The sequence below is a fragment of the Sus scrofa genome, chromosome 6 (genome assembly GCF_000003025.6).
Source record: "Sus scrofa isolate TJ Tabasco breed Duroc chromosome 6, Sscrofa11.1, whole genome shotgun sequence".
Lineage (NCBI taxonomy): Eukaryota > Metazoa > Chordata > Mammalia > Artiodactyla > Suidae > Sus > Sus scrofa.
The window spans coordinates 32,371,617-32,398,985 of NC_010448.4; the positions used below are offsets into that span (position 1 = coordinate 32,371,617).

The 27,369-nt window shown below is 45.2% G+C and overlaps 2 long non-coding RNA genes across 3 annotated transcripts in view; one reads left to right on the forward strand and one right to left on the reverse strand.

Moving 5' to 3' along the window:
- The window catches only part of LOC110260955, a 38,607-nt gene extending 35,143 nt beyond the window's left edge, over window positions 1–3,464 (reverse strand). Inside the window, exon 1 of the long non-coding RNA XR_002344599.1 lies at window positions 3,329–3,464. This is a non-coding gene — a long non-coding RNA (uncharacterized LOC110260955). The remainder of the gene's footprint in view (window positions 1–3,328) is intronic.
- LOC110260956 overlaps window positions 3,677–27,369 on the forward strand; it is a 62,488-nt gene continuing 38,795 nt past the window's right edge. Inside the window, exons 1-3 of one of the 2 annotated variants that reach the window (XR_002344600.1) lie at window positions 3,677–3,764; window positions 4,516–4,639; window positions 4,831–5,398. This is a non-coding gene — a long non-coding RNA (uncharacterized LOC110260956). Of the gene's footprint in view, window positions 3,765–4,515; window positions 4,640–4,830; window positions 5,399–27,369 lie in introns of those variants that run through there. The other variant, XR_002344601.1, reaches the window with a different exon arrangement.

A 27,369-nucleotide genomic window follows, 5' to 3' on the forward strand; every position in this document is an offset into this window, starting at 1 on the left:
AGACACTGTGTCGCTTGAGCCACAGTGGGAACTCCTAAACTCTTTACATGTATTACATTGTATTCACAATGATCTCATGAGGTAGACAGTACTATTACCATGACTTAACTACTGAGGATAATAAGTCACAGAGAGATTAAAATGTGTGCCCAAGGTCACACAGCTTGTATGTAGTGGGGCTGGGATTCCAACCTGAGGGCATAGTCCTTGGACTTCACCACCACAGACCACCCCGTACACTGCCTTGCAGGGCAGGGGAGAAATCGCACCTAAGGCATTGGTTAGAGTCGTCAGATTGTGCCCTTTAGCATCTCTGGAAGTCTTCAATCTGTAACTACTGGTTACATATTTCCTTGGGGAAGATTTTCCCTGAAATAGCATTTTCCTGCCAACATGAAGGTGGTTAAAGGGTAATCTGGGGTCAGGAGGTCAGGACCAAAGTAACTGGTGGCAGAATTTTCAGAAGTCAATATTATCATCAGGTCAACAGCAGGAATCAGTCCAGCACCTGTCCTTCTTAGGTTCCAACGTATCACAAATGTCCCACCCTCAGGGATATTGCTAGGGAATTCCTCTCCCCGTTTAGATTACTCTGAACTGACTCTGAAAGAACCAATGAATTAAGTGCAAGTAGTTCCAAGTAGCTCATTTGGGAGGTGCTGAGGATATAAGCAGGGCAATTGACAAGTGACACAGGGAAGGGAAGGCAGTCAATAAAAGATGTATTATTGGATCAGCTACCAGAGTAAGTGGCTAGAGCTCAGCCCCAGAAGGAACACACGACCTCAGAATTATCCCACCCAAGGGTGAGGAAGCTGGGACAGTTACACCCCAACCCTCAAGAACTCAGTTGAGGGTTTCTTCTGGCTTGCAATTCTCTAGCGCTTCTGGTCTGCTCTGCAAGGCAGTGCAGCCTTCAACAGATCTGGAAGGACCCAGAGGACATTTTGCTAAGTGCAATATTCCAGACCCAGACAGACAGATACTGCACAATCTCACTTACAAGGAGAATCTAAAAAAGTTGAACTCATGAAAGCAGAGAGCTGAATGGTGGTTTCCAGGTTTGGGAAGGGGGAGAGGAAAATGGGGAGACAGTGGTCAAAGGGCCCAGACTTTCAGACATAAAATAAGTTCTGGGGCTGCAACGTACAGCATGGTGATTACAGTTAAGCCACGGTATTGTAGGATTTCCCTTGTGGTTCAGTGGGTTATTGTCACTGCTATGGCTCTGGTTACTGCAGTGGCATGATTTCCACCCCTGGCCTAGGAACTTCTGCATGCCATGGGCACAGTCAAAAACAGAAAGAATACTGGAGTTCCCATTCGTTCATTAATGACCCTCAGATCCATGAGGATGCAGGTTCGATCCCTGGCCTTGCTTAGTGGGTTAAGGATCCAGCGTTGCCGTGAGCTGTGCTGTAGGTCACAGACTCGGCTCAGATCTGGCGTTGCTGTGGCTCTGGCGTAGGCCGGCGGCTGCAGCTCAGATTCGACCCCTCGCCTGGGAACCTCCGTACGCCACGGGTGCGGCCGTAAAAAGACAAGAGGAAAGATGGAGTTCCCGTTGTGGCGCAGTGGTTAAGGAATCTGACTAGGAACCATGAGGCTGCAGGTTTGATCCCTGGCCTTGCTCAGTGGGTTAACGATCCGGCGTTGCCGTGAGCTGTGGTGTAGGTTGCAGATGAGGCTTGGATCCCGTGTTTCTGTGGCTGTGGTGTAGGCCGGCAGCTACAGCTCCGATTGGACCCCTAGCCTGGGAACCTCCACATGCTGTGGGTGCGGCCCAAGAAAATGGCAAAAAGGCAAAAAAAAAAAAAAAAAAAGAAGAAGAAGAAAGAAAGAATACTGTATTGCACATTCTCTAAAGGGAGTAGATTATTCTGTGTTCTCACCCCCACCACACACACTCACACACTCACAAATACACCTACGTGAGGTGACAGACGAGTTAATTATCTTGATTGTGATCCTCACTTCACAAGGTATATGTATTTCCAACCATCACCTTGTACACCTTAAATATGCACAATTTTTATGTGTGGATTCTACCTCGACAAAGCTGGGGAAAGTCAGTTTTCAGGCAGACACAGGCTCCGGCAGCTACGAGCAGCCAGGAAACAGTGGTGGGCAGGCGGGGCGCTGCCAGCGCCTATGGTACCCCGGTTATGGCTGAGGACAAGCAGTTATGAGAGATGTGGAGATGGTCAGACCTGGGTTTTCAATCCAGCTTCCAGCACCTACGCTGTGACCTTGGATGAGTGATTTCATTTCTCCAAACATGAGGTCTCTCTTTTACACCACGGAGACTAAAATAATGATGCAACTTCTCACTAAAAAAATGCAACTTCTTATTATTTTGTGATTATTATCGTCGTTACCTAATGTGACACGTCCAAGCAGAGGGAAAGGGCCTTGGGAAGAAAGTGCCAGTCTCTGAGATGCTTAGAGCAACTCAACGCTTGCCAAACAATTTAGAGCTGTCAAAAGCACTCGGATGGCGTGAGGCTTCTACGAGCATTTTCTTCCTTTCCCTCCCCCAAAAGGTCAAACATATGCTTCAAGTGGGACATTTCCTTCAATCACTTTCAAAATAACAATTTGCCAGAACATTTTTATTAACCTTGAAACTTGTCCAATCTGCAGAGGAATAATAGGCTACAGTGATACGGATGATAATAAAGTCCCAAACAAACCTGGCCAACAAGTGACACATGGACTCTCTCTTTGCACATAATTACTTTTTTTTTTTAATGCTGCATGTGATCAGCACACAGAGCTGGTCCTCTCTGGGGGAGCATTCACTTGGAAAACTGCCAAAGGAGGACGCCCTGCTTTGCTTTAATAAAGAGGTAAGGGCTGAGTTCCCGTTGTGGCTCAGTAGGTTAGGAACCTACCTGACTAGTGTCTGGGAGGTTGTAGGTTCCATCCCTGGCCTCGCTCAGTGGGTTAAGGATCCAGCGTTGCGGCGAGCTGTGGTGTGGGTCGCAGATGCGGTTTGGATCCTGCGTTGCTGTGGCTGTGGCCGTGACCAGCAACTGGCAGCTCCACTTCGACCCTTAGCTTGAAAGCTTCCATATGCCGCAGGTGCGGCCCTGAAAAGCCAAAAGAAAAAGAGGTGACCGCTATAGAACTTCCCTGCATAAGCCTTGGCTCTTGGCTTAGAAGCCATCAGGTGTGCAGAGCCTGTGCTAGGGAGGTGGGTCCGGCAGCCATAGGTCCAGATTGGAACCCACGGTGGGGGAATTCCACAGGTGAGAGTCCATATCCTCACCTGATCAGCTGTGAGAGGAGGGTTGTGTGGGGCTGGGTCCCCTGGGAACAGACTTACCTACAGAAGGTTCCTGGGGCACCTTCTCCAGAGACGTTCCAGGAGGACCGTGGCAAGAGGCGGGCAAAGGGAGAAGCTGGTCCTTGATGTGGTTACAACGGAGACCTCGGCCCCCCTGGGGAGCACAGGAGTTGGGGTAGCCCTTCAAAGGTGTCCCAAATTGAGGCAGGGCAGCAGAAGCCAATTTTTTAAAAAATATATTTGAAAAAAATATTGTCATTATGAAGGTGCAGTTGCCAAAGTGGGAGGATGGCGCTTACTTAACAGCTTTTAGCTTGATTTATAGCTTGTAAATATCCAGACACACGGTACGTGGGCTTCTATTTGCAGTCCTGCCCCGTGCCCTGCGCGGGAAGGAGGCAGCCTGGAAGAAGGTGTTCGTTCAGCTGCAGAGCTTCGACTCCACATAGGTGGATACAGTGTGGAGTTAGCACAGGTAAGGGAGCACAGTCCTGTCATGTCTGGCTTTGTGACTCTGTCTACCAGAGGTAGCCACTGCTGTTATTACGCTTCTTTGGGCCATTGTGGATCTGAGAGCTTTCTTTCCTTGTTCAAGGTCGTGCGGTGGGTAAGATGTAGAGCCCAGGACGGAAACTAGACCACCGAACCCAGGGCCTATACACTCCATGGTTCTTTGTGCAAGGCCAAGCCGGCATCTGGTCCGTGCCACAGGTGACACAGATGACATAGAAGCCCACCTCTCCTCTCGTTGCTGAAATTCTCTTTGAATGTTAGGGCCTGTGCAAATGTCACCTCCGGCATGACTCTTTCTCTGGTTTTCCTCTGCCGCATTTCTTTCTTCACTTTGCTTGTCTTTCTCAGACATAAACTTATATACCCTGATTAATATTTAAATTGGTTTTCTGGGTATCTTCTCTCCAGGCCTAGAATATAAGTTCCCGGGTGCCAGCGTTCACTGTATTCATTTCTGTGTCCCTTTATGTTAGTTTTCCCTTGCTATGCAGGAGAGTCCCAGGAACTTAGCCGCTTAAAACAACACAGAGTGACGATTTCACAGTTTCTGTAGAAGTCCGGCCTTGGGGTCCTCTTGGAAGCCCACTGGTGGTTGGCTGAATTTGTTTCTTGGCTGATATAGGCTCCGGTCCCATTGTCCTGATCGTTGTCAGCTGGGCGCTGCTCTCAGCTTTGCGTCAGCCCCCACCCCATGAATGTTTGTTTTCTTCCAGGCCAGCTGCAGCCCATCTCCCCTGCCTGCAACACCCTGAAGAACACTCTTATTTTCAAGCATCACACGACTAGCTCGGACCCACCCAGTGTCATCTTCCTCTGGCAACAGAAGAACAATCACAGGTATGATATGGGATGTGATCATATTCACAGTTTCAACACAGGGTCCAAGGGCAGGGGATTATACAAAGGTGGGGGTCACGGGGTCATCTTAGACTTCTCCCGCTATCCTCTTCTCTCATCTAAAATGTATCCTGTGAAAGTTTGCAAGGCAGTGACTGATTCCTCACTGAGTCACTGTTTCATTTTCCTAGTTCATTGCACTTGAAGCAGAAGCACAGCAGCACTCCGGCTGCCTGCCTTCTTTCCCTCTGGGAGACAAAAGAAGAAACTTACATCAAAGAAGGCAGAAATAATTTTGGTCCCTCCTATTCTTCGAATCCAGTAGTTCCAAAAATAAATATATCACCCAGGGAATACAAGATGATGCTAAGGGGTGTATGAGCATAGTCATAAGTAATATGGAAGCAAATGATGAGAAATGCATTCCTTTTTCAATTCTTTTCCAATACCTCTTATTACACTCAGGAGAACGTCTCAGTTTTCTGCCAACATGTGCTTAACACCTCCTACGCTTGCAAATCTCCCTTTTTAAAAAGGAGGCTCAGGCTCAGAGACTTAAAGGTGCAACCGTATCCACCTAGCACTGGACAACATTTTTCTTTGCATCATGCCAATTTTTACATCCCTTTAATTATGGCAAACGATATCACTGCTGATAAAAGATTTCCTTATTAATGGAGTTCCCGTCGTGGCTCAGGGGTTAAAGAGCCCGACTAGTATCCATGAGGACTTGTGTTCAATCCCTGGCCTCCCTCAGTGGGTTAAGGTTCCAGTGTTGCCGTGAGCTGTGGTGTAGGTCACAGACACCGCTCAGATCTGGTGCTGCTGTGGCTGTGGCATAGGCTGGCAGCTGTAGTTTGGATTCAATCCCTAGCCTCCTGGGAACCTCCATATGCTGCAGGCATGTCCCTAAAAAGACACACACACACAAAAATTTCCTTATTAAGATTTTTTAAAAGAAAAAAGTAATAAATGAAGTTATTATATAATGAGTGTACTGGTGCTTCACAGATGTGGCAAAAGTTATCAATGTAGGATGTGAATGATGGCAGTTGGAGAAACAGTGCTCTAACCTGGGGGTTGAATGGGCTGCAGCATCTGGGCTGGGGCGGAACCTGCAGGGGAGACGTAAAGGGGGCTCAATTGCTGACACATTGGAAACAGAGAGGGAGGGGCTGGAGAACAGCCCGGGCCGTGGGAGCCTGGCTTCTTGTCCTGTGTTGGCCATTTCCCAGCTGTGCGCCTCGGAGCATCCTCTTCCTTTTCTGGACTTGCAAGATCTCCACTGCAAAGCGTTTGGACCTGATCACCTCTAGTGTTCCTTTCTACCCTGACTTTTTATGATCCTGTGAATGAGGCAGGCATTATAAAGTCTCAGTAATTTTGAGCCACATTTTAATATGTTGCTGTGGAAAAAAAAAATCTCTCCATAGCTGATCATTGACAACGGGGCTTCTCAACTGTTGCATTACTGACATTTGAGACACCATAATATCCTGTCGTGGGGATTGTCCTATGCTTTGTAGGATGACTAGCAGTCCCTAAGCTCTATCCACTAGGTGCCAGTAACAATTTCCCAGTATAATAACCAAGAATATTTCCAGACACTGCCACATATCCTCTCGGGGGGCAAAATCGCCCTGGTTGGGAATCACTGATTTAGGAAAAATTCATCAGTTTTGGTGTGGTCTACGTTCCTTTGGTTCTAACAGCAGAAGGTGACTCAAACTTTCCAATGGTATTTCTGGGGTGCCTATTGCCTTCCATGGAGAAATAGGAGACACTAGGCCACTGGATTAATCGATTGGTGTATTGACTAATTCTCTCACTAATCATTAACTGAACATAATCATACTGATCATCCGGCATGCAATGGTAAACGAGAACTTTTAAGGACTTTCAACTGGCCATCCTTGATTCACTCATCATTTTTGGCAAACCGTATTAATTAAGCGATTACTTGCATGCCTGTTCTTCATCCAACAAACAGTTCTTGTGTGTGTGGTGTTTGTTAGCCCTAGGCTGAAGCACAGAATCAGTGAGAAAGACAGATGGGCTACCTCTCCTTCAGGAAGTTCCAGCATGCAAGGCACTTGCTCTGCTAGATATTGCTGGGCACTCGAAGGTGACCATGATGAATGAATATGAATATGATGAATGAAGGCCACCTCAAGTATGCTCAGTTTAGTGAGGATGAGGAGGCACACACCCAGTGGAGTCTATTAGAAAACAAGAAGTGGGAGAGGTTCCCTGTGGCTGGGACGATTATACCTTCACGTAGGCATTTGAGCTGATAAGTAAAAACAGCAAAAATGGGCATTACCATGTACCCATTTTAGAGATGGGAAAATTTCAGAAGGCTGAGGACATTGCCCGAGGTCATGTAACTAGTGGAGTGCTGTGGATGGAGGGAAGATGGAGAAGGAACTTGCATCCACGTATGGATGTCTAGCAACAAAGCCCCAGGGACTAGTCTACTTTCCCAGGCTGATACTAAAGAGTGGTGGGAGAGTTCTCAGAGGGAGACAGATAGAAGCTAAAGAAGAGCAAGGGAACAAGAGTAGCAAAGCATTTGCAGAGCATCATCTGTACAAAGGCTGTGTAACAGTAAATGAATGACCTTTTCTCATCCCAGGACCCTTGGCTCCCCCAAGAATCCATTCCCAGTGGGAAAGAGATGCCACAGCTGAGATAGAGAATATGGTGGCTACAGCAGGAAAGCTGAGCATGGTTTGAGAAAAACAAGCAGTGGCCAGATTCAAAGTGAGCTGCACCTTTGTTGTTCAGACCTTTGAATCTTTATAGGATGAGTCATCAGAGAATGGCTCCCTCTTAAGGAAACTTAAAGGAGCCTCTTCTTCTTTTTAAAATTAGAGTATAGCTGATTTACAGTGTTGTGTCAATTTCTGCTGTACAGCATAGTGACCCAGTCACACACACACATATACATATATACATTCTTTTTCTCATATTATCTTCCATCATGTTCTATCTCAAGAGACTGGATATATATCGGAGTTCCCGCCATGGCGCAGCGGAAATGAATCCAACTAGGAACCATGAAGTTGTGGGTTTGATCCCTGGCCTTGCTCAGTGGGTTAGGGGTCTGGCATTGGTGGTGTAGGTCACAGACGCGGCTCAGATCCTGTGTTGCTGTGGCCGTGGCATAGGCCGATGGCTACAGCTTTGATTTGACCCCCAGCCAGGGAACCTCCATATGCCTCGAGTGTGGCCCTAAAAAAAAAAGAAAGAAAGAAAAAGAGAGACTGGATATAGTTTCTCGTGCTATATAATAGAACCTCATTGCTTATCCATTCTATTTACAGATAATAGAGTTGTAGCCTCTCTTCCTTCTGGTGTCTGCCCCCTTTGTGGCTGAAGTGGGTAGGGGGCCTGCAGTAGGCTTCCTGATGGGAGGGGCTGATGCCTGCCCACTGGTAGGTGGAGCTGATTCTAATCCCTCTGGTGGGTGGGGCTTAGTCTGGGATGCGATTAGAGGCAGCTGTGGCCTGAGGGGTCTCTAGGCAGCCTGTTTACTGAAGGGCAGGGCTGTGATCCCACCTGGATTGGTGTTTGCCCTGGGGCTTCTCAGCACTGACTGACAGGTGGGGCCAGACTTTCCCAAAATGGCCCCCTCCAGAGAAAGGCACCGCTGCTGTATATTCCCCAGAGCTTTGCTTTCAATGTCCATCCCTCACAACAAGCCACGTTCACCCCTGTTTTCCCAGGATGTCCTCCAAGAACTGCAGTCAGGTTTGACCCAGATTCCTATGGAGACTCTGCTTTGCCCTGGGACCCAGTGCACGTGAAAGCCTGTGTGCGCCTTTTAAGAATGGGGTCTCCGTTTCCCCCAATCCCGGGGAGCTCCTTCGCACAAGCCCTGCTGGCCTTCAATGCCAGACGCTCCAGGGGTTCTTTCTCCCAGCGCCAGACCCCCACACGTGGGAGTTTGATGTGGGGCACAGAGCTTTCCCTCCTGTAGGTGAGTCTCTGTGAACCAGTTAGTTTCCAGTCTGTGAGGCTTCCCACCCGGGAGGTATGGGGTTGTTTATGTCACGAAATCACCCCTCCTACCTCTTGATGTGGCCTCCTCATTTTCTTCTGGAGTAGGATATCTTATTTAAGGTTTCCAGTCCATTTGGGTGAAGAGTGCTCAGCCTTTAGTCGTGGATTTTGTTGTTTTTAGGAGAGAGGTTGAGCTCCAGTGCTTCTAGGGTGCCATCTTAATCCCACCTCTCACCTGCTTACCTATTCCAAATGTACCAGTTTGCATCTACCAACCCCAAAGAAGCCTCTTCTCATTCTAGCTTTCAGTCTTGGTTTTCTGCTTCAATGTGCTTGCAGGACAAACCCCGACCTTAAAGACATCCCCCGTTACTGGAGACAACAATCTCTGCAGGTTCTTTACTAGTTTCACTACTGAGCAAACTATGCTACCGCAGAGAGCATTTTACTCGTTCAACTAAGGAATAGGGGAATAATTTCAGTATGTGCTGTACGTACCGTCAGCATGTGTTCCTGTCACATGCGTTTATCTCTCTTTGCTGCCTCCTCCCTCTGTGATCTGTGATTTGTTCATAAATAATACACAATCTGAGAGCAAATACAGGAATTTCATCTTGTTGCATCAAAAGAATTTCTGTTGGAGTTGGGAATTTTTTTTTTTTTTTTTGCTAATGGTATTTAAATATATCTGGAAAAACTAGTTGTGTCTAGCAAAAATGCCTTAATGTGGAAAAAAAATTATCCACATTAGAATATTGGTCTTGAAAATATAAGATGGAATGTTTATTTAGAATAGATGATTATGATGATTTTAGCTGCATTTGTAATATCTTATTGATCTTTGAGAATTAAACCTTTAGGAAACCCACTGTATTTACCCTGATGGGCTGCAAATCACAATATGTACCAAGGCTGATGCATATTTCTTTTGGGAAAAAAGTGATCAAAGTGAGCATGTCTGTGTCTCCACCAGATTTTAGGTTTCCTGAAGTCAGGGAGAGGGGCTTTGTATCTGTCCTAGCATCAGGCACAGGAACTTGCATAATGGAGTGCTGGAGCTGACTTGCTCTGGTTTAGGCACGCTTTGGCAATTTTGCAAGTCACTTGTAAAACCCAGGGTGGCTTGAAATTGGCCATAGTGGAAATCTTTGCTCCACAGAAACTGACCAACAACAAATCAGGGTTTTGTTTTGTTGACTGCTAGTTTTCCAGGAAATGTTTGCTTGTCTAGAATGTGGGAGCCTCTATTTTGAGAAAATAACCACAACAAATCCTAAACTAATGCTTTATGATTGAGTTGGAACTTCTTCTTTTGCTGACTGGGCCATCTCTCCCTGCAATAGTGTTATTCCACAATATGCATGAAGAGACCGGGTAGAACGTATCCTAATTTTCCAAGCACAGACCCTTGTCTTATAGGCTATGTCTACCATAAAGAAGGCCTTTCCAACTTTATTGTGTGTTACACTCTTTCCATACTGCCTTCTTTCAATTAATGCTCTGACACTGAAAGCATAGTAATTAATACTCTGATTTCCGTCTTGGGACCCCACAGTGCACAAGGCACTTTGCCAGGGACTAAGGGACACTCAACATGACGAGGACCTAGTTCATGCTGTCTGATATTGCTCTTCTGGGAGAAGGAACAGGAGACTATAATTGATGGAGAATCTGGACTGGCCATTCTGTCCTGTTACTGTGATGTGTGGAGCTAATATCCATAGGAAGCAACAGGTCAGAGCCAGGGTCTCCCACTCAGCTAGAGCTAGAACAAAAACATGGCATAAGGTGTAACATAGTCCAGGAAGCTGTGAATCAAGAAAAGTCAGTGTAAGTCAATGTGGGGATGATGGGACGCTGAGTCTGGATATTCTAGACGTGAAGACTGAGCAGCAGGATAATTCTGGCATTGACCTGTGCGTGTGGTAATTTCTATGTTTCCAATCTGGTGACTGTGGCATGGGGTGCTGAGTCCATGGGAAGAGATGTCAGGGGCACCTGTGATCTCCCAGAGCTTGCAGATGACTTGAAGTGTCCTTAAACCCCCAGGAAAAGGGAGTTCATGATGAAGTCAGAAGAAATAAGTGTTAAGTAAGTGTCAAGGACTGAAGTTTAGCACGTCTCTGGATGCAAGGTTGATTACGGAATGTCTTCAAGGATGAAGTAGTATTTTACATTTAGAATAGATAAGCAATGATGTCCTACCGTATAGCGCAGGGAACGACATCCAGTCTCTTGGGGTAGAACATGATGGAAGATAATATGAGAAAAAGAATGTATATATATGTTTGACTGGGTCACTTTGCTGTGCAGTAGAAATTGCACAACATTGTACATAAACTATACTTTAATAAAAAAAAAATCAAGAAGGATTTTAAGGAAGAGGGAATTCCCTGGTGGTTCACTGGGTTAAGGATCCGGGGTTGTCACTGCTGTGGCATGAGTTCAATGCCTGGCCTGGGAACCTCTGCATACCTTGGGTGTGGCCAAAAAAAAAAAAAAAAAGAGAGAGAGAGAGAATTTGAGAATTTCAGGGGGAAAACAGCAGAGCCTTAAACAGAGAGTGAGGACTCCTGACACATGTCACATACCTATGAAGCCAGGTTTGCATTTGTTTCTCCAATTTGCCTAATGACAAGAATTGCCTTGGGAAAGGATATCGATTTTTACAGGTTGTTTAGCATCTCCCCCTTATAATCCAATACAGGGGATTGGGGGTGGAGCCCTGGCATCTGTATTTTAATTGGGGAAATTGCAGTGTGCTCTGTATCCTGGCTTTCTTGGGAGGAACTGCTCTGTGCTGAGCACTGTGTGTTTGTCTGGGGAAAGGGAGCGGGGACAGCAGGTGTTGGGAGGGAAGTCAAGTGTATGTGTTAGGCAGGTCCCCATCTTCCAGACTTGCTCCCGCCGACATCTCCAATGCCAGGGACAGGCTCCTTTATTCCCCAGAATTGGAACTGCCTGAATTTTAAAGCACTGCACGATTTATTCAGACGAAGTCTTTCAAGAAGGAGTGGGAGCTAGGCTGCAGGATTCTAATCTTGAATATTCAGGGAAAGCAGCATGTCCTATTCAACACGGCTGATCAATAATGAGTGCATTCACACTCTAAATGTGTGCATTATGTACAGATACAAAATATACAATGCCCCCAAAACGGGGAAAGACATTTCTGATTGAATTTTTTTGTTTGGGTTTATAAAAATAACTTGTGGTGCATCAATTACTCTCCATTTCCATGGATACAGGCAATACTTTATTATGTAACTCTACAGCTGTGCCGGTTTTTAATATAAAAACCCAGATTTTTTCATCTATTCCTCTTTCATAGTTACTGAACTGAGATAATAACATCTTTTACCTATGAATGTATTCAATTCCTTTTTTTTTTCCCCCACCATCCTGCAAACTCTTATTGATTAGAATTTCATTTTGTGGCTTTTGTAATAAAATCTCCAGTAAATGTTACCATTGCAGGCAGTGGAAGGGCGGAGCGGGAAAGAAGGTCATTCTTTATGAATATTGTGTGTAAATACGTATGTAGAAAGGATGCAGTGTGTGTGTGCCTTTCTTCCAGCTCCAACAAGTGAATGCCTGGACATTGTAGTGGCTTCCCACTTGTTCTAGGGCAGTTTGCACATAATTGTTTATGAAATCTTGAGAAAATAATTCCTCTACTTTTTTTTTTTTTAAAGACCCCACCATCCTCTTCTCTGAGAACAAAACTCTTATCTCTGTACTTCTATAATTTGTAATTCAGCATCCCTGTTTCAACTGCCTGGTGATGTTTATAGTTGATGAATATCACGTAGTTCTTTCCAGATGTCCCTGCACAGAAATGGCCTCCCATCGTCCCACGGGGTTGAGTAGTGAGATAGGGAGGGGGACGGAAGTGATGATGGGGAATGAAGACCCAGGGCGCCCTAAAAAGGGAGGAGTTTAGGCGAATGGAGCTGGATGGGATGTGAGGAGCTGCGGGGAAGACTCCGTTCCTGCAGACCATCGGCATTTGGAATCCTCCGCTAGCAATTCGAAAATTTTTTATATACAGCGTTCACTTAGGGGACAGGAATGGGGTTGAAGGAGTTAACAACTCCCTTCACTTCTATGTGAAGCGTTGCCTAGATGTGAGTGTGTGCATTTTGGAGGAAAGGAGCTGTGAGAAGTAGATGTGGGGGTGGCCACCTGGCCTAAAACAGTTCTTGGAGCGGTCACTCCCTCTTTGGATGACAGAGCCCTCCAAGAAAGTGGGGCGTAGTCAGGCCATCCTTCACCATTCTGGTCACAGTGATTGACCATGAGGTGGGCATCTGACCCGAGCCAGGCCAATTAGAATCTTTCCCTGGGGGTTTTCCAGCTCCACTGGGAGGAACGATTGCCCTCTCCTTTCTCCATGCTGGTGTGAGGATTCAGCCCTGATCTCCACCATGTGGCAAAAATCTGTCTACAATAGGAGGGAATCATTAAGTGATTGATTAATTCACAAGGCCACCATGGAACAGAAAAGAATGACGAGATATCATAAGATACTCAGTGTTGGCTCTTTCCTCACACTTCTGTAGTCTTCTTTCCCAGGAGGAGACAAATGCACAAGAATTTTAGTGCCATGGCTTTTCTTTTCAGGGAGCCTCAGGGTCTCAGTTGCCCCCCATCCATCAAACGGGTCATCAGAGGTTCACCCCTACCTCCTTCACTGAGGTGTTGTGAGGACACAATGAGCCTTTTTAAAAATTTTCAAATTTTATTTTATTTTATTAAAGCAGAGTTTATTTACAATGTTGTGTCAATTTCTGCTATATAGCAAAGAGACCTAGTTATACATATGCATCCTTTCTTTCTCCCATACTCTCTTCCATCATGGTCTATCCCAAGAGATTGGATAGCATCCCCTGTGCTGTGCAGTAGGGTCTCATTGCTTATCCATTCCACATGTAAGAGTTTGCATCTACTAACCCAAAACTCCCTGTCCATCTCACTCCCTCCCCTGTCCCCCTTGGCAACCACAAGTCTGTTCTCTATGTCTCTGAGTCTCTTTCTGTTCTGTAGACAGCTTCATTTGAGCCATATTTTAGATTCCACATATAAATGATATCATACGGTATTTGTTTTTCTCTTTCTGACTTAGTATGAGAATCTCTAGTTGCATCCATGTTGCTGCAAATGCCCCAATGAGACTTTTAAAATTACATGTTGTTTGTATACTCCTGGGAGTTATAGCAGGATCTATGCTGACATGTCTTGGTCTGAGGCGGCAAACATGCACAAACGAGGTTAATGCTCCCTTTCTCTGCCTGTGGCAGACATCACCAATTGATTCTAGCACGCTTTCTGGCTCAACTTCCTCGTGACCTTACAGTCTTTTTCAGTACAGTTCTCCGTGCAGCCTCCACCTCTGAGCAGAGTTGGCATGTAGAATAAAACCCATCTGTGGTCTTCGATCTGGGTTCTTGAATGGCTGGTATTAGGGTTGCAGCCTGGGGATCAATTTCCCAACTAATCATGGGGTAGGGATAAAGATATAATGATATGCTGCCACCATTGTGAAAAGGACAAAATGGTATAACTGTGAGGAAAACATAAACAGGAATTGGGGGTGAGAAGAAAGAGATAGTCATTTAAATGTCTTTGTTATCATTAATAACAGAAAACAGGAAGGTTAGCTAAAAATCACTCTAATTACTTCCCCTTCCAGCCGCCCAGGCTGTGAGCCTAGAACTGAACAGTTTGACAAGTCAAAACAGGACATAGTGTAAATCAGTATTACTTCTTGCTTCTGGGAATTTAAGAATGTGAGACTATAAGAACAACCTGATGTCAGGGGACATAAAACGAATAAAAAAATTCACCGAAAAATACTTTTTGAGTGGTTGCGGGGGAGAGCATTTGTAAGCCTATTGGTATGTTTCCCAGAAGTGAGCAACCACATGCAAAACCCTAGCTCTGTCAACAACTAATCAGTGGACAGAGGTGGCCTCTAAGGGCCTGAAGCGTCGGTGATGATAAGTCACAGACCCACAGCAACTGCATTCCCTCAGGCTCTCCCCAGCTTGCCAGTGGCTTTGCAGGACACGCTGGACCGAGATCACGGCCTCATTTCCACAGTGGCTTTGGGCTCCGTACCTGCGAGGTGTCTACACACAGGGTCCACACCCCGAACCAGGCTACGGTTGGCTGAGTTAGAGCCGGATTCCTCATCCGAGCTGAGCCAATAGGATGTTCTTTGCCCACTTTTATTTTTTATTTATTTATTTTTGCTTTTTGGGGCCACACCCTCAGCATATGGAGGTTCCCAGGCCAAGGGGCGAATCAGAGCTACAGCTGCTGGCCCAAGCCACAGCCACCATGACACCAGATCTGAGCCACACCTGAGACCTACAACACAGCTCATGGCAACACCAGATCCCCAACCCCCTGAGGGAAGCCAGGGATCAAACCTGCACTCTTGTGGATATCAGTCGGATTTGTTTCTGCTGTGCCACAAGGGAACTCCCATTTTACCCACTTTTAGAATTAAGTGACCAGGTCTCTAGTAAGTACCACTGGACCTAGGAGGCCATTTGGATGCGGAGGATAAGAATTCAAGGCAATCGGGATGGGCTGTGGCGGGCAGAGCGCAGAAGCCTTTTGGAGGAGGGTGTGGTGAAGGCTTTGGCTCTGCATTCTGAAACTACAGCCCTTGTCACTCCAGCTAGCTTAACTGGGCTTCGGATCTTTGTCAAATACTCTGTCCTGACCCAAACCGCTCCCCCAAATCTGGAGTGCTTACCTCTGGGTGCACAAGCCAGTATTTAGGCAGCAGGAGAGATGATTTTCTGTGGCGCGCGGCTACAGACTTTTAAAACATCGCCATCGATTTCAGTCGCAAGAAGGAAATTCCCTTTCAGCCCGGTTGATTATCTCAGTTTGGTGCTTGTCTTTAACACCTCAGACTTGCTAATTTCCTAGTTCAACAAAGAGAAGCTAGGGCTTAGGCGAAGAGCCTTCAGCAATCAACGTGATCTTGGTAGAATTTAACAATATTAACTTGCATGTAGTTGTAGGTAGCCTTCCGTTATGGAAGGGGATCTTAGTTTTCCTCATTCCAACCCACGGAAGCTGTGAGAGATATTAGACGAATCACAGTTGTTTAAAGCCAGGAAGTTTAGGGGTGGTTTGTTACACAGCCACAGATAATGGGAACAGAATCCATGCCAGATGATTCAATAGAGGACAATTAACACAGAGAACTGGTTAGAAAAATGTTGGAAGAACTCAAAGGGCTGGGAAGGGATGGTGCAGCCACCCAGCATTAGCGATGGCAGGAAGTCGCTTCTGCTCATCGGGCTATGGGCACCAAGAGGGTAGGAGACGTTACGGGTGGCAGGAGCCTGGGCCACCTGGCTGGAGCCGGAGCCATGGTGGAAAGGTCTGGTGGGAGATGGAAATGTATCTCCTGCCAAAGCCAGAGTCCAGATGGGGTGGGGGCAATATAAATATTTTAGCTTTTTCCTTCCCCCTTCATTCAATCTCCCCTTGAGCTTCTCATGAGACTCTTACCAGAATCCGGTTGCCATGGAAGCATGAGCACCATCATTTGCAGCGGTCAGTGCCCTGGGATACAGAAGAGGGCAGGGCAGAGGGGCCAACAGACTCAGAGATTTCAAAACCATACTTATGGCTACCAAAGGGGAAACGTTGGAGAGAAGGATGGATTAGGATTGGCATATACACACTGCTATATACAAAATCCACCAGGAACAAGGGCCTACTACTGTATAGCATGGGGAAAACTATGATAGATTCTGTGATGGCCTGTATGGGAAAAGAATTGGAAAAAGAATGGATGTGTATGTATGGTTGAGGCACTTTGCTGACCACCTGAAACTAATGCAATATTCTAAGTTACCTATAGGCCAAGAAATAATTATTTTTTTAAAAAATAGCAAATGGAGCAAGTACCCAGCACTCAGGGTCAAGTGACACAAACCAAGGGAAATGACTGTGGCTGCATGGCTCAGAATGGAATTAAGGCACGTGGATTGTCACAGACCGCCCTTTAACCATTCTTATGCCACCAGATCTATAGCTATCCCTGATTCATTAAATATGACTTAATCTTTCCACATTTGTACTAGTAACAGTCAGAACCCTGGCATATCCCCCTTTGTGGCTCAGTCAGTTAACAACCCAACTAGTATCCACGAGGATGCGGGTTCGATCCCTCGCCTTGCTCAGTGGGTTAAGGATCTGGCATTGCCTTGCCATGAGCTTCGGCATAGGTTGCATATGCGGCTCCAATCCCTCAGGCTGACAGCTGCAGCTCCGATTCCACCCCTAGCCTGGGAATTTCCATATGCTGCAGGTGGGGCCCTAAAAGGAAAAAAAAAACAAAAACAAACAAACAAAAAAAAAACAGAACCCTTCTCAGTTGCAGGTGGCTCACTTTTCTGAAATGTCCAGGGTGAAAAGGCTTCAGGCACAGATGGATGCAGAAGTTCAACTACATCATCAGGTGAATGTTCACGTCAACGCTGCTCCTCTGTCTTTATTCCCAGGCAGCTGCTTTTCATGTCGGGCAGCCTGACTACCAGCAGCTTTAGCCTTGCATCCATTGGCCGAGCAGCCCTAGTGAAAACTCAATGCCTCTTTTGCAATGATGGTTCTGGCCCAAGTTCGTGAGTTGAGTTTCGTTGGCCTGTCTTGACCGCAAGGGCCAGGAAAGTGGGATATTCTGGGTTGTGTTCATCAGTGTGCCCGTTCATGGAGGCAGAGAACCAAGTGAAATGAGGCGGGGGTCGGCCTCTCCTGAATGAAGACAGTTTGCTTAAAGAAAATTGTGGTACTTGTCCTTGAAACTGGGGGGTGCTGGGCAGGTGCAAACAATTGATGCAGCCTCGAACCCCTCCTGCACTTCTATTCTCTGCCTTCTTCCTGTTTCCCTGCATCCCTACCAGTCAGGCAAATGTTATACCTCATTCATCTCTATATCCCAACAAGATCTGACCTGGTACCAGAGACCAAGTAAGTGCACAGCAGATGCAGAGTTGAATTGAGGTGTAAGTACTTGCATTACGCATTTATTTCTAGAGCACAAGGGGTGTTTTCCATACCCTGAGCAAGGAGCAGACTAGATTCTTGTATTTTCTGGAGGGCGGAGGGGTGATAAGCAGAAGAGAAGGCAGCAGTGCTGGCCCAAATGCAGCCCTACTCGCATCCTGGAAACTTCTCCCTGCTGCCAGGTCCCTTGGGGCCTCTGGCCAACCCAGCTGAGCGCTCATCTCCATTTGCTACAAATTAAAAAACCAGCCTTTTCCTTTCAGTTGGCCTGAGGCACAATTTTTCCCTTCCAATTTGAATTGCATATAAGTACCATTTCTTCCCGGTGAATGTCTAAGGACAATCTGACACTTCAGTTGTTTTTCCTCCCCTTTCCGATTTAAAAGAGAAAACACATTTTAGAGCCCTGACTGCTATCCTAGCCCCCTTTTAAAAAGTACTGTTGGCATCCCACCGCAAAACCAAAGTTCTTCAATTACTCCATACAAATTAACTTCAGATTGGTCTTTGCCCAGGGCCACCACGGAAGCCCAGCCTCCTTTAGTCATCGGCCTCCAAACATTCTCCCACTAAACAGAGCCGTTATGGGGCCTGTTTATAACAGCACCATTAAAAATGAAGAGCTGTCAAGAATGCCTTATAATGATGTTGGAAACTGTATTCAGAAAGATTTTTTTTTTAATGACTGGGTGGTTTTTAAAAAGGCAATGAAACACTTTTAAGGAACTATAATGTAATAAATCAATCATAGTCCCTCTGACTTGACGACACTGTCTTCGCATTTATTGCAGCGTATGCAAAACCACACTTAATTCTTTCCTCCCTCCCCCACCCCCTGCAAAACTTTAGAAGGCATCAAAGTAGAGCATATTTATATCTGAAGGTATCTATATTTGCTTTGAGTAGCATTTACTACATCCAAGCGTCCAAGTATTTATTGGAACATGGGCTCTTTTAAATTTTACGTTCAATGCTTCCTCTTTTGAGGGGATGGCATGGCTTAGCGTTCTTTGATTGTAGGCAACAGAAGCTGACTTTGACTCACTGAAGAAGAGGAAATTTATTACCCATCCATCCAGGAACACTTAGGTTGTTTCCAACTCTTTTTTTTTTTTTTCCTTCTCCATTTTACTGAGAAATAATTGACATACCTCACCGTAGAAGTTTAAGCACAGCATGATGGTTTGATTTACATAGCGTGTGTAATGATTATCATAACAGGTTCAGCTAACATCCATCATCTCATATGGGTACATGGTAAAGAAAAGGAAGAAGAAAAGAGAAAAAAGAAAAAAGGAATTTATCCTGTGATGAGAACACTAAGGATTTACTTTCTCAACACCTTTCCTGTGTACCTAACAGCCGTGTTAACTGCAGTCATCATGTTGGGTCTTCATATCCTAGTACCTCTTTCACTTCTAGTGGAAATTTATACCTTTCAACCACATTCCTCCAATTCTCCCTTCCTGCACCCTTCACACCCAGTAGCCCCATGTTTTACCTCTTTATCTATGAGGTCTTTTGTTCTTTTAGATTCCACATATGCGGCTTATTGCACTTAGCATGATGCCTTCATGATCCATCCATGTTGTTGCACATAGTAGGATTTCCTCACTTTTTAAATACTGAATAATGTTTGGTTGTATAAACAGATACGACTTCTTTATCCATTGACCCATCCGTGAGCACTTAGTTTCTGGGTCGTGGTGATGGTAAATAATGCTGCTTTGAACACGAGGGTGCAGACAATTTTTTTGGACTTCGTATTTTCCAGAAATGGAATGCCTGCATCATACGGGAGTTCTATTTTTAATTTTTTGAGGAATCACCATGCTGTTTTCAATACCAATTTAAAATCCCATCAACAGTTCACAAAAGTTTCCTTTTTTCTCTGCAGCCACACCAGCATTTGTTATTGCTTATCTTTTTGCTGATAGCCATTCTAACAGACATGTGGTGATATCTCACTGTGGTTTTAATTTGTATTTCCTTAATGATTAGTGATGTTGAACATCTTTTCACATACCTGTTGGCCTTTCAAATATCTTTAGAAAAATGTCTGTTCAGGTCCTTTGTCGGTTTTTTAAAAATTGTGTTGTTCTTTTGCTGAGTTGCATAAGTGCTTTATGTATTTTGGATATTAATCCTTTTATCCAGATAAGGGGTTGCAAATATTTTTTTCCTATTGCACGGGTTATCTTTTCATTTGCTGATGGTTTCTTTTGCTGTACAAAATCCTTTTGGTGTGCATAGTCCCAGTTGTTTATTTTTGACTTTGTCACTTGTGTTTTAGGTGTCATATCCAAAAAATCATTTCCAAGGTCCACATCAGAGAGCCTTATTCCTATGTTTTCTTCTGAGAGTTTCATGGCTTCAGGTCTGACATTTAAATCTTTCGTCTATTTTTAGTTAGTTCTTGTGAAAAGTGTAAGGCAGGCGTCTAATTTAGTGACCTTTTCTGGTTTGGGTTTCAGGATAATGTTAGCCTTGTAAAATAAGCTTGGAGTGTTCCTTTTTGAATTTTTGGAAGATTTTGGGAAGGATTGATGTTAATTCTTTAACTATTGGGTAAAATTCACCAGTGAAAGCATCTGGTCCTGGGCTTTTCTTCACTGGGAGATTTTTAATACCAGTGTAATCTACTTTTTTTTTTTTTTTTTTTTTTTTTTTTTTTTTTACTTTTTAGCCGGCATATGGAGGTTCCCAGGCTAGGGGTCAAATCGGAGCTACAGCTGCTGGTCTACCCCACAGCCACAGCAATGCAGGATCCAAGCAGCATCTGCAACTTACACCACAGCTCACAGCAATGCCAGATCCTTAACCCACTGAGCAAGGCCAGGGATCGAACCCGCAACCTCATGGATACTAGTCAGGTTTGTTAACCACTGAGCCATGAAGGGAACTCCCCATCCTTCCTTCTTGTAGCTCTGCATTTTCAATTGTGGCCCCCAAACTCACTCTGTGGGTCGTCTATATTTCAGGGGAAAAGAGTGTGGAAGATTGCCCCTGCCCTCCTCTTATTTTTAAAAGGAGTCTTTTTTTTTTTTTTTTTTTTTAATTTTATGGCTGCACCTGTGGCATATGGAAGTTTCCCGGCCAGGGATTGAATCCAAGTCACAGTTTTGACATACGCCAGATCCTTTTTTGCCCACTGCACAGGGCAGGGGATGGAACCTGCACCTCTGCAGCAACCTGAGCTGCTGCTGTCAGATTCTCAGCCCCACTTGGGGAACTACCCCCCTGCTGCTTTTTAACAGGCCACCTCTGGGGGTGGTAGACATCACTTCCACTCAGATTCCATGGCTAGCAGTCAGTCATATGGCCCCAGTGAATTTCCCAGGGTTGGAAAGTATAAATCCTGCCAGGGTATTTGCTCCATCGAAGGAAAGCATAAACCTTTGGAGGAAAGAGAGATGGCTCTGCGGCAGCAGGGGCAATGAGGGATGGATAGACAGCCTCCTCCAATAGCTACAGATCCAATATGGAGTTTGCCCAGGTGTTGGATTTCTCGGAGTTGAGCATGAGTGATTGCAGAAGTGACTTTTTTGGGGCCACGCCCACTGCACATGGGAAGTTCCCAGGCCAGGGATCAAGCCACTGGCGTGACAATCCCAGATCCTCAACCCACTGCGCCAGAAATGAGACTTTAATCTAGTTTTGATACCATACCTTTTCCCTACCCCCACATCTGGTTTTTGATCTACAAGTTCCCAGTGACTCTGGAAAGTGTTGTTATCCCAGTCTTGCACCTGGGACATTTGAGAATTAAAAAAAAAAAAAAAAAAAGAACTTGCATTTAGTTTTTTTTGGAATCTTCAGAACATACTCCTTTTACTACGCAATCCCAGTATTTTGACATCTTGTTGTTACCTTAAGCAAAACAGAAAATTCCAAACTAACATTGGAACCAAAACGAAACCCTATTGCCCACGTCCATGGAAGAGGTTGCTGTAAACGTGTCATATTTCAAAATAAAACAAAGCCTCCTTCGTTTTTCCTCTCCCCTTATCCCCCATTTAACCCACCTCCCCACTTCAATTCTCCATTTGGGCTCACTTCAAAAGTTTATTTTCTCCCAGAGATGAAAGTTTCTTACAACAACCCCAAGCATTTTAAAACAAAGATCTTAGTTGTTATGCAAACACAGTCTCATTTCCACAAAAGAGCATTTCACAAAAAGAAAAATAAATGCACATTTCAAAATGTCAGTTAAAGAAATGGAAAAAAAAAAAAAGAAAACAATGAAAAAGAATGTAAACCTGCCAGGGAAAAGATGCAATATAATACCAAATTGCCTAAAGAGTTTTCCAATGTCATTGAGATAAGTGAAAATGACTGGCTTACGAACAGGAATATTCTGACAATTTTAAAAGTGTGTGTGTGTATATAATACAACATAATATAATATAATATAATGTAATATAATATAATATGATATAATATAGTTAATATAATATAATATAATCAAACCGATGCAGTATATTAGTTAGAATGGTAGGTTGAGAAAAGGAAACGCAAGTTTACTACCTTAATTTCTTGCTTTTGTATCATGGGTCTTTAGCATTAAATTCACATTAATTATACCATTAAGCAGAGTAAGATGTAATTCTGATCAATGCTGTGTCATTTCTTGGGGCGGTGGAGAAGGCCATTCACCCTGTTGCTCTACTATGCTAGAGAGAGCTGTGCACTGGGTTTTCGGTCGGAAGAGCTGGGTTCAAGGCCAAGCCTTGCTTGGGACCATGGGCACTAATCACGTCTGCTCCTGCACCCCTCGAGTGAATTTTTCAGGTTAGTTATTGTAATTTTCACCTTCCTCATTTCTGTTTGGTAATTTCTTATGTTTCTGTGCTTTTGTTAAAATTCTCACTTTGCTCATGTAGTGTCCCTGTGAGCATCTTTACGATGCTTATTTTGAATTCTCTATCAGGTAAATCATATAACTCCCTTTCATTAGGGGGATTTCTGGGGATTTATCTTGTTCCTTTAATTTGGAACCTATGTCACTGCTTCTTCATTTTCCTTGACTCTCTCTGTTGGTGTCAGTGCACTGGGTAGCCAACCTGTCCAGTCTTCATGGGCTGGTGTCACATAGGAAAAGACCCAGAGCTTCTTGGGGCTTCTTGAACCTTTGTGCCGTCTACTCTGCTTCTTTATTCTTAGCTGCCCCCAGACATTGGGAGGGTACCGGGTCCTGTCAGCCCTCTAAGACAAGGGAGACTGAAGCCAGTTCTTCAGGAAGCTTCCAGAAAAAGTTGGGTCATTAGATGCTCTTTTCAACTCTTTCCCTCCCCAGGGAGAAGAGGGGGTCTGGAGTTATTCACCTATTTGCACTGTGCTGAGACATAGGGCCATCATGTCTTAGGGCCATCTCTGCGCTCCCTGGTCCCCAGGTGGCAGGATGATGCTGGGCTCTGTCAGCCTTCAGAGACAGGCTTAGTGGAAGCAAATCCTCTGGGGAGCCCCTGGGAACATTGGGCTGTTGGATGTGTGGTCCACTTCTTTCCTTCCCCAAAGAGATGCTGGAAATTAGGGTGTTTTCTCCCAATACTAGAACACTGTGCTGGAGGTAGGGAGCACAGTAGGGAAGAGGGTATCTTGAATGTCCTGCCAGCCTCAGTGTGGAGGGTTTCATGCTCACCCAGGGTGCAGGAGCCCCTCAACTGATTTGTGGATTTCTCACATAGGGAACTTGTCAGTAAATTATTGTTGACTTGGTGTATATGTAGGGGGAAGAAGGATCCAGGGCTTCTTATGACCCCATCCCCCCTCCTTCTAGGAAATGAAGGGGTTAGAGGCGATGATTTTGACAGCCCTTTCCAGTTATAAACCATGGACAAGCGAGTCCACTGTGCTTCTTCCAAATCCCAATTTTCCATGTAAACTTAATTACATCGCTCTTCATTTCCTCTTGCCCTGAATTTTCATATTAATGCAATGACATCAGGTAGATTGTCTTTGATATTAGTGTTGCAACAAATTGATGCGCCTGATTAGATCTGCTTGGTCCATCTGACCCAAGAAGCTCATTATGAGATGGTATCTCCAGCATTACCCACGATGACTTCTCACTCTACAAGAGGGAACAGACAGGAAACCTCTGCTCAGATCCACAGAACTTCGGCACGTGATGGGTCTCCTGCATTGCTTGCCTCAGCTTCATCGCTCTAGAGAAGAGCAATTGGAGATGTCGCAGCCACCACAACCACCCCCCACCCTTGTCCCTTCACACTGTTGGTCACCTCACCCTCCCCTGGGAAGGAAGCCACATTTCAGCATGGTCTTCATCACACTCACTCTAAGAGCTCCAGGGCCCAATTGGAACCAGATGTGACCCGCAGAGTCCAAAGATGCAGCCCAAACCAGAAGGGTTGATGAGTGAAGGTTTTGTGAGGCAAACTCCACCCAACGAGAGAAAAAAAGATGTCAAAGAGTTTGCAGATGAATTCGTCACCCTTCCTCCCTTCCACAGACAGTTCCGCATTGCAGTGATTCTGTAGTTTTTCTAGGGATGTCTACATGGCCAAGCACTTGTGTTTCCTATGAGACGTGGCCAGGTCAGTAATGCACCTGCTTGTATTTGCTTTTCCTTCATCCCTGCCTGGCATCTTTTCCCCTCACCCTTGTTGCCCTGGTATTTACTTTCTAACAAAGCCCTAGCAGGCAAACTTTGCCTCGGGCTGTTCCCTAAGGAACTGTGCTAAGACCACATCGTCCAGCAGCATCGCCCCAATACTAGACACTTACCTCTTGCTTTTGTGAGATTACTTTATGTGTCCCACACAGATAAAATATTGAAGCCCACAGTGAAAAAGTTGCTTCTATATCAATTTACTTTCAATCGTTTTATTTTTAAAATTTTTTATTATTATTTTCTATGGCTGTACTGCCTAATCCACAGCCACAGCAACACCTGATCTGAGCGGATCTGTAACCTATGCTGCAGTTTGTGGCCATGCCAGGTCCTTAACCCACTGAGCAAGGCCAGGGATTGAACCCCAGTCCTCACAGAGACAAATTAGGTTCTTAACCTGTTGAGCCATAATAGAAACTCCTGCCTTTAATGCTTTTAATTGCCCCATGGAGCAAATTTCTATTTGGAGTGACTATGTCTTAAATAACTGTCCACAATTCAATTTGTTCCTTCTCAACAGAGACCAGATTGAAGGCACAAAATCTTCAGCAGTAATCCTAAGCAATTATCATTTAATCACAGTTTTTCATACCCACGGTATTTATTCTGTGTTTGGTTTCCCTTTATAGTAAGTGACACTCATTTTTTGGTTATGCTAGTGATATACAGTTCCCTTTTACATAAAAGGAGCCAAAAAAAAAAAGTCAATTTGGATTTCCCTTGTGGCTGTAGTGGAAACAAATCTGACCAGTATCCTTGAGGATGTGGGTTCGATCCCTGTCCTCGCTCAGTGGGTCAGGGATCTGGTATTGCCTTGAGCTGTGGTGTAGGTTGCAGATGCAGCTTGGATCCTGCATTACTGTGGCTGTGGTGTTGGCCCCCAGCTGCAGCTCCAATTGGACCTCTAGCCTGGGAACTTCCATAGCCTGGAAACTTTGTGCTGAAAAGCAAAAATAAGAAAAAAAAAAGTCATTTAAAAACAAGATTTGTGGTTGCCAAGGGGAAGAGAGGGAATGGATGGGAGTTTGGGGTTAGTAGATGCAAAAACTATTCTGTTTAGAATGGATAAGCAATGAGGTCCTACTGTACAGCGCAGGGAACTATATCTGGTCTCTTGGGATAGATCATCATGGAAGAAAATATAAGAAAGGGAATATAGGCGTTCCCTGTGGCTCAGTGGAAATGAATCTGACTAGGAACCATGAGGTTCGGGTTCGATCCCTGGCCTTGCGCAATGGGTTTAGGATCCGGTGTTGCCGTGAGCTGTGGTGTGGATCTCAGACATGGCTCGGATCTGGTGTTGCTGTGGCTCTAGCGACCAGCTACAGCTCTGATTCGACCCCTAGCCTGGAAACTCCATATGTGTTGGGTGAGGCCCTAAAAAGACAAAAACACACACACAAAAAAAAAAAAAAAAAAAAAAAAAAAGAAAGGGAATATATATACATGTATGACTGAGTCACTTTGCTGTATAGCAGAAACTGGCACAACACTGTAAATCAACTATAATTTTTTAAAAAGCAAAAATAACTCTATATTATTATATAGGTATAGTCTTATATAAATATTTCTAGAAGAGGAGCTTCAGATCTCCTTCTGCTAGTTTGCTTCTCCTAGTCCCCTCCTGTCCAGAAATTCTTATTGTTTCCACTGAATCCTTCCCTCCCCTTTTTGTAGCTTAGTTGCTGGAGCCCACCCTTGCCACCTGCTCTTTCTTAAGTTTCTGTCTCTTTCTTGCCTCTCCCATTCCAGGCTTCCATCACCTGGTTTTCTTCTTATGTTCTCTGAGCCTTTTTTTCAGGCTTCCTTACCATCCTCAAAACACGATGTTTAAATGTCACCCTTCTTCCATAATTTATGGAGAGCGGTTTACCAAGGTTTAAGAAATGCCATTGCCAAGACACCCGTCCCCTCCCTAGAAGCCATCACCCTCTTCTCCGGGCACGCACACACAGAACCAGATATGGATTTCCTCTTGGCATCTTGGGGTTCTTTCCTGGGACGAAGGACCCAGAAGTACAAGATCTTGACTCTCAACAGTTCTTTCTGGAGTTCCCTTTGTGGCTCAGTGGTTAACGAATCTGACTGGGAACCATGAGGTTGCAGGTTTGATCCCTGGCCTTGTTCAGTGGGTTAAGGATCCAGTGTTGCCGTGAGCTGTGGTATAGGTCGCAGACATGGCTCAGATCCCATGTGGCTGTGGCTGTGGTGTAGGCTGGTGGCTACACCTCTGATTAGACCCCTAGCCCAGGAACCTCCATATGCCATGGGTGCGGCCCTAAAAAGACCAAAAAAAACCCCAACCATTTCTTTCTGTGTTGGAGCCAGGAGAGGACTGTGGTCAGGAGGGCCATGCAGTCTTGTTTTTTGTTCCTCTGCCCTCAGGACGGAGGCTTCACCAGACCTGGGGTCCAGCCAGGACAATCCACTGTGGGATGCTCGGTGAAGAGCCCCAGCGCTCCTTCCTTCATTCATTCGGAGGAGATTCCCAGGAGAGTCCCCAGGACACAGAGCACCATTCTGCGCCCCCCTCCTTTTTTGAAAAATAAGCCAAGCGAGAAAAGACAGGAAAGGAAAGGAAAAGAGAGAAAAGGAGGGCCATGAGGAGGGGATGGGACCCAGGGATCAAGGCATCCAGTTCTACTAAAAATGGGTGGAAATTTGCTGAGGACTCTGGGGAAGTTGGAACAGTAATTTTGAACCCCGGGTTTGGAAAGAATCAAGACTTCCTGCTCTGGGATGGGCTCCTCAAAGAGATGAGGGCAAGAGTTGGGGGCAACCTCCCTCCCCCATATATGTCTACCCAAGAGTCTGAAATAATGGAGCTATTTTTTTATACAACCTTGTGATGCAGCCCTAGCCTCACCACCTCCTGGAAGCCTTCCTGGAATACTAGCCTGTATTGCCTTGTTTGACTTCCCTTCTTATTTTTCAACTTCGCTTTTTCCTTTTTTTTTTTTTTTAGGGCCACGCCCACAGCATATGAAAGTTTGCAGGCTAGGGGTCGAATTGGAGCTGCAGCTGCCAGCCTACACTGCAGCCACAGTCACAGCAA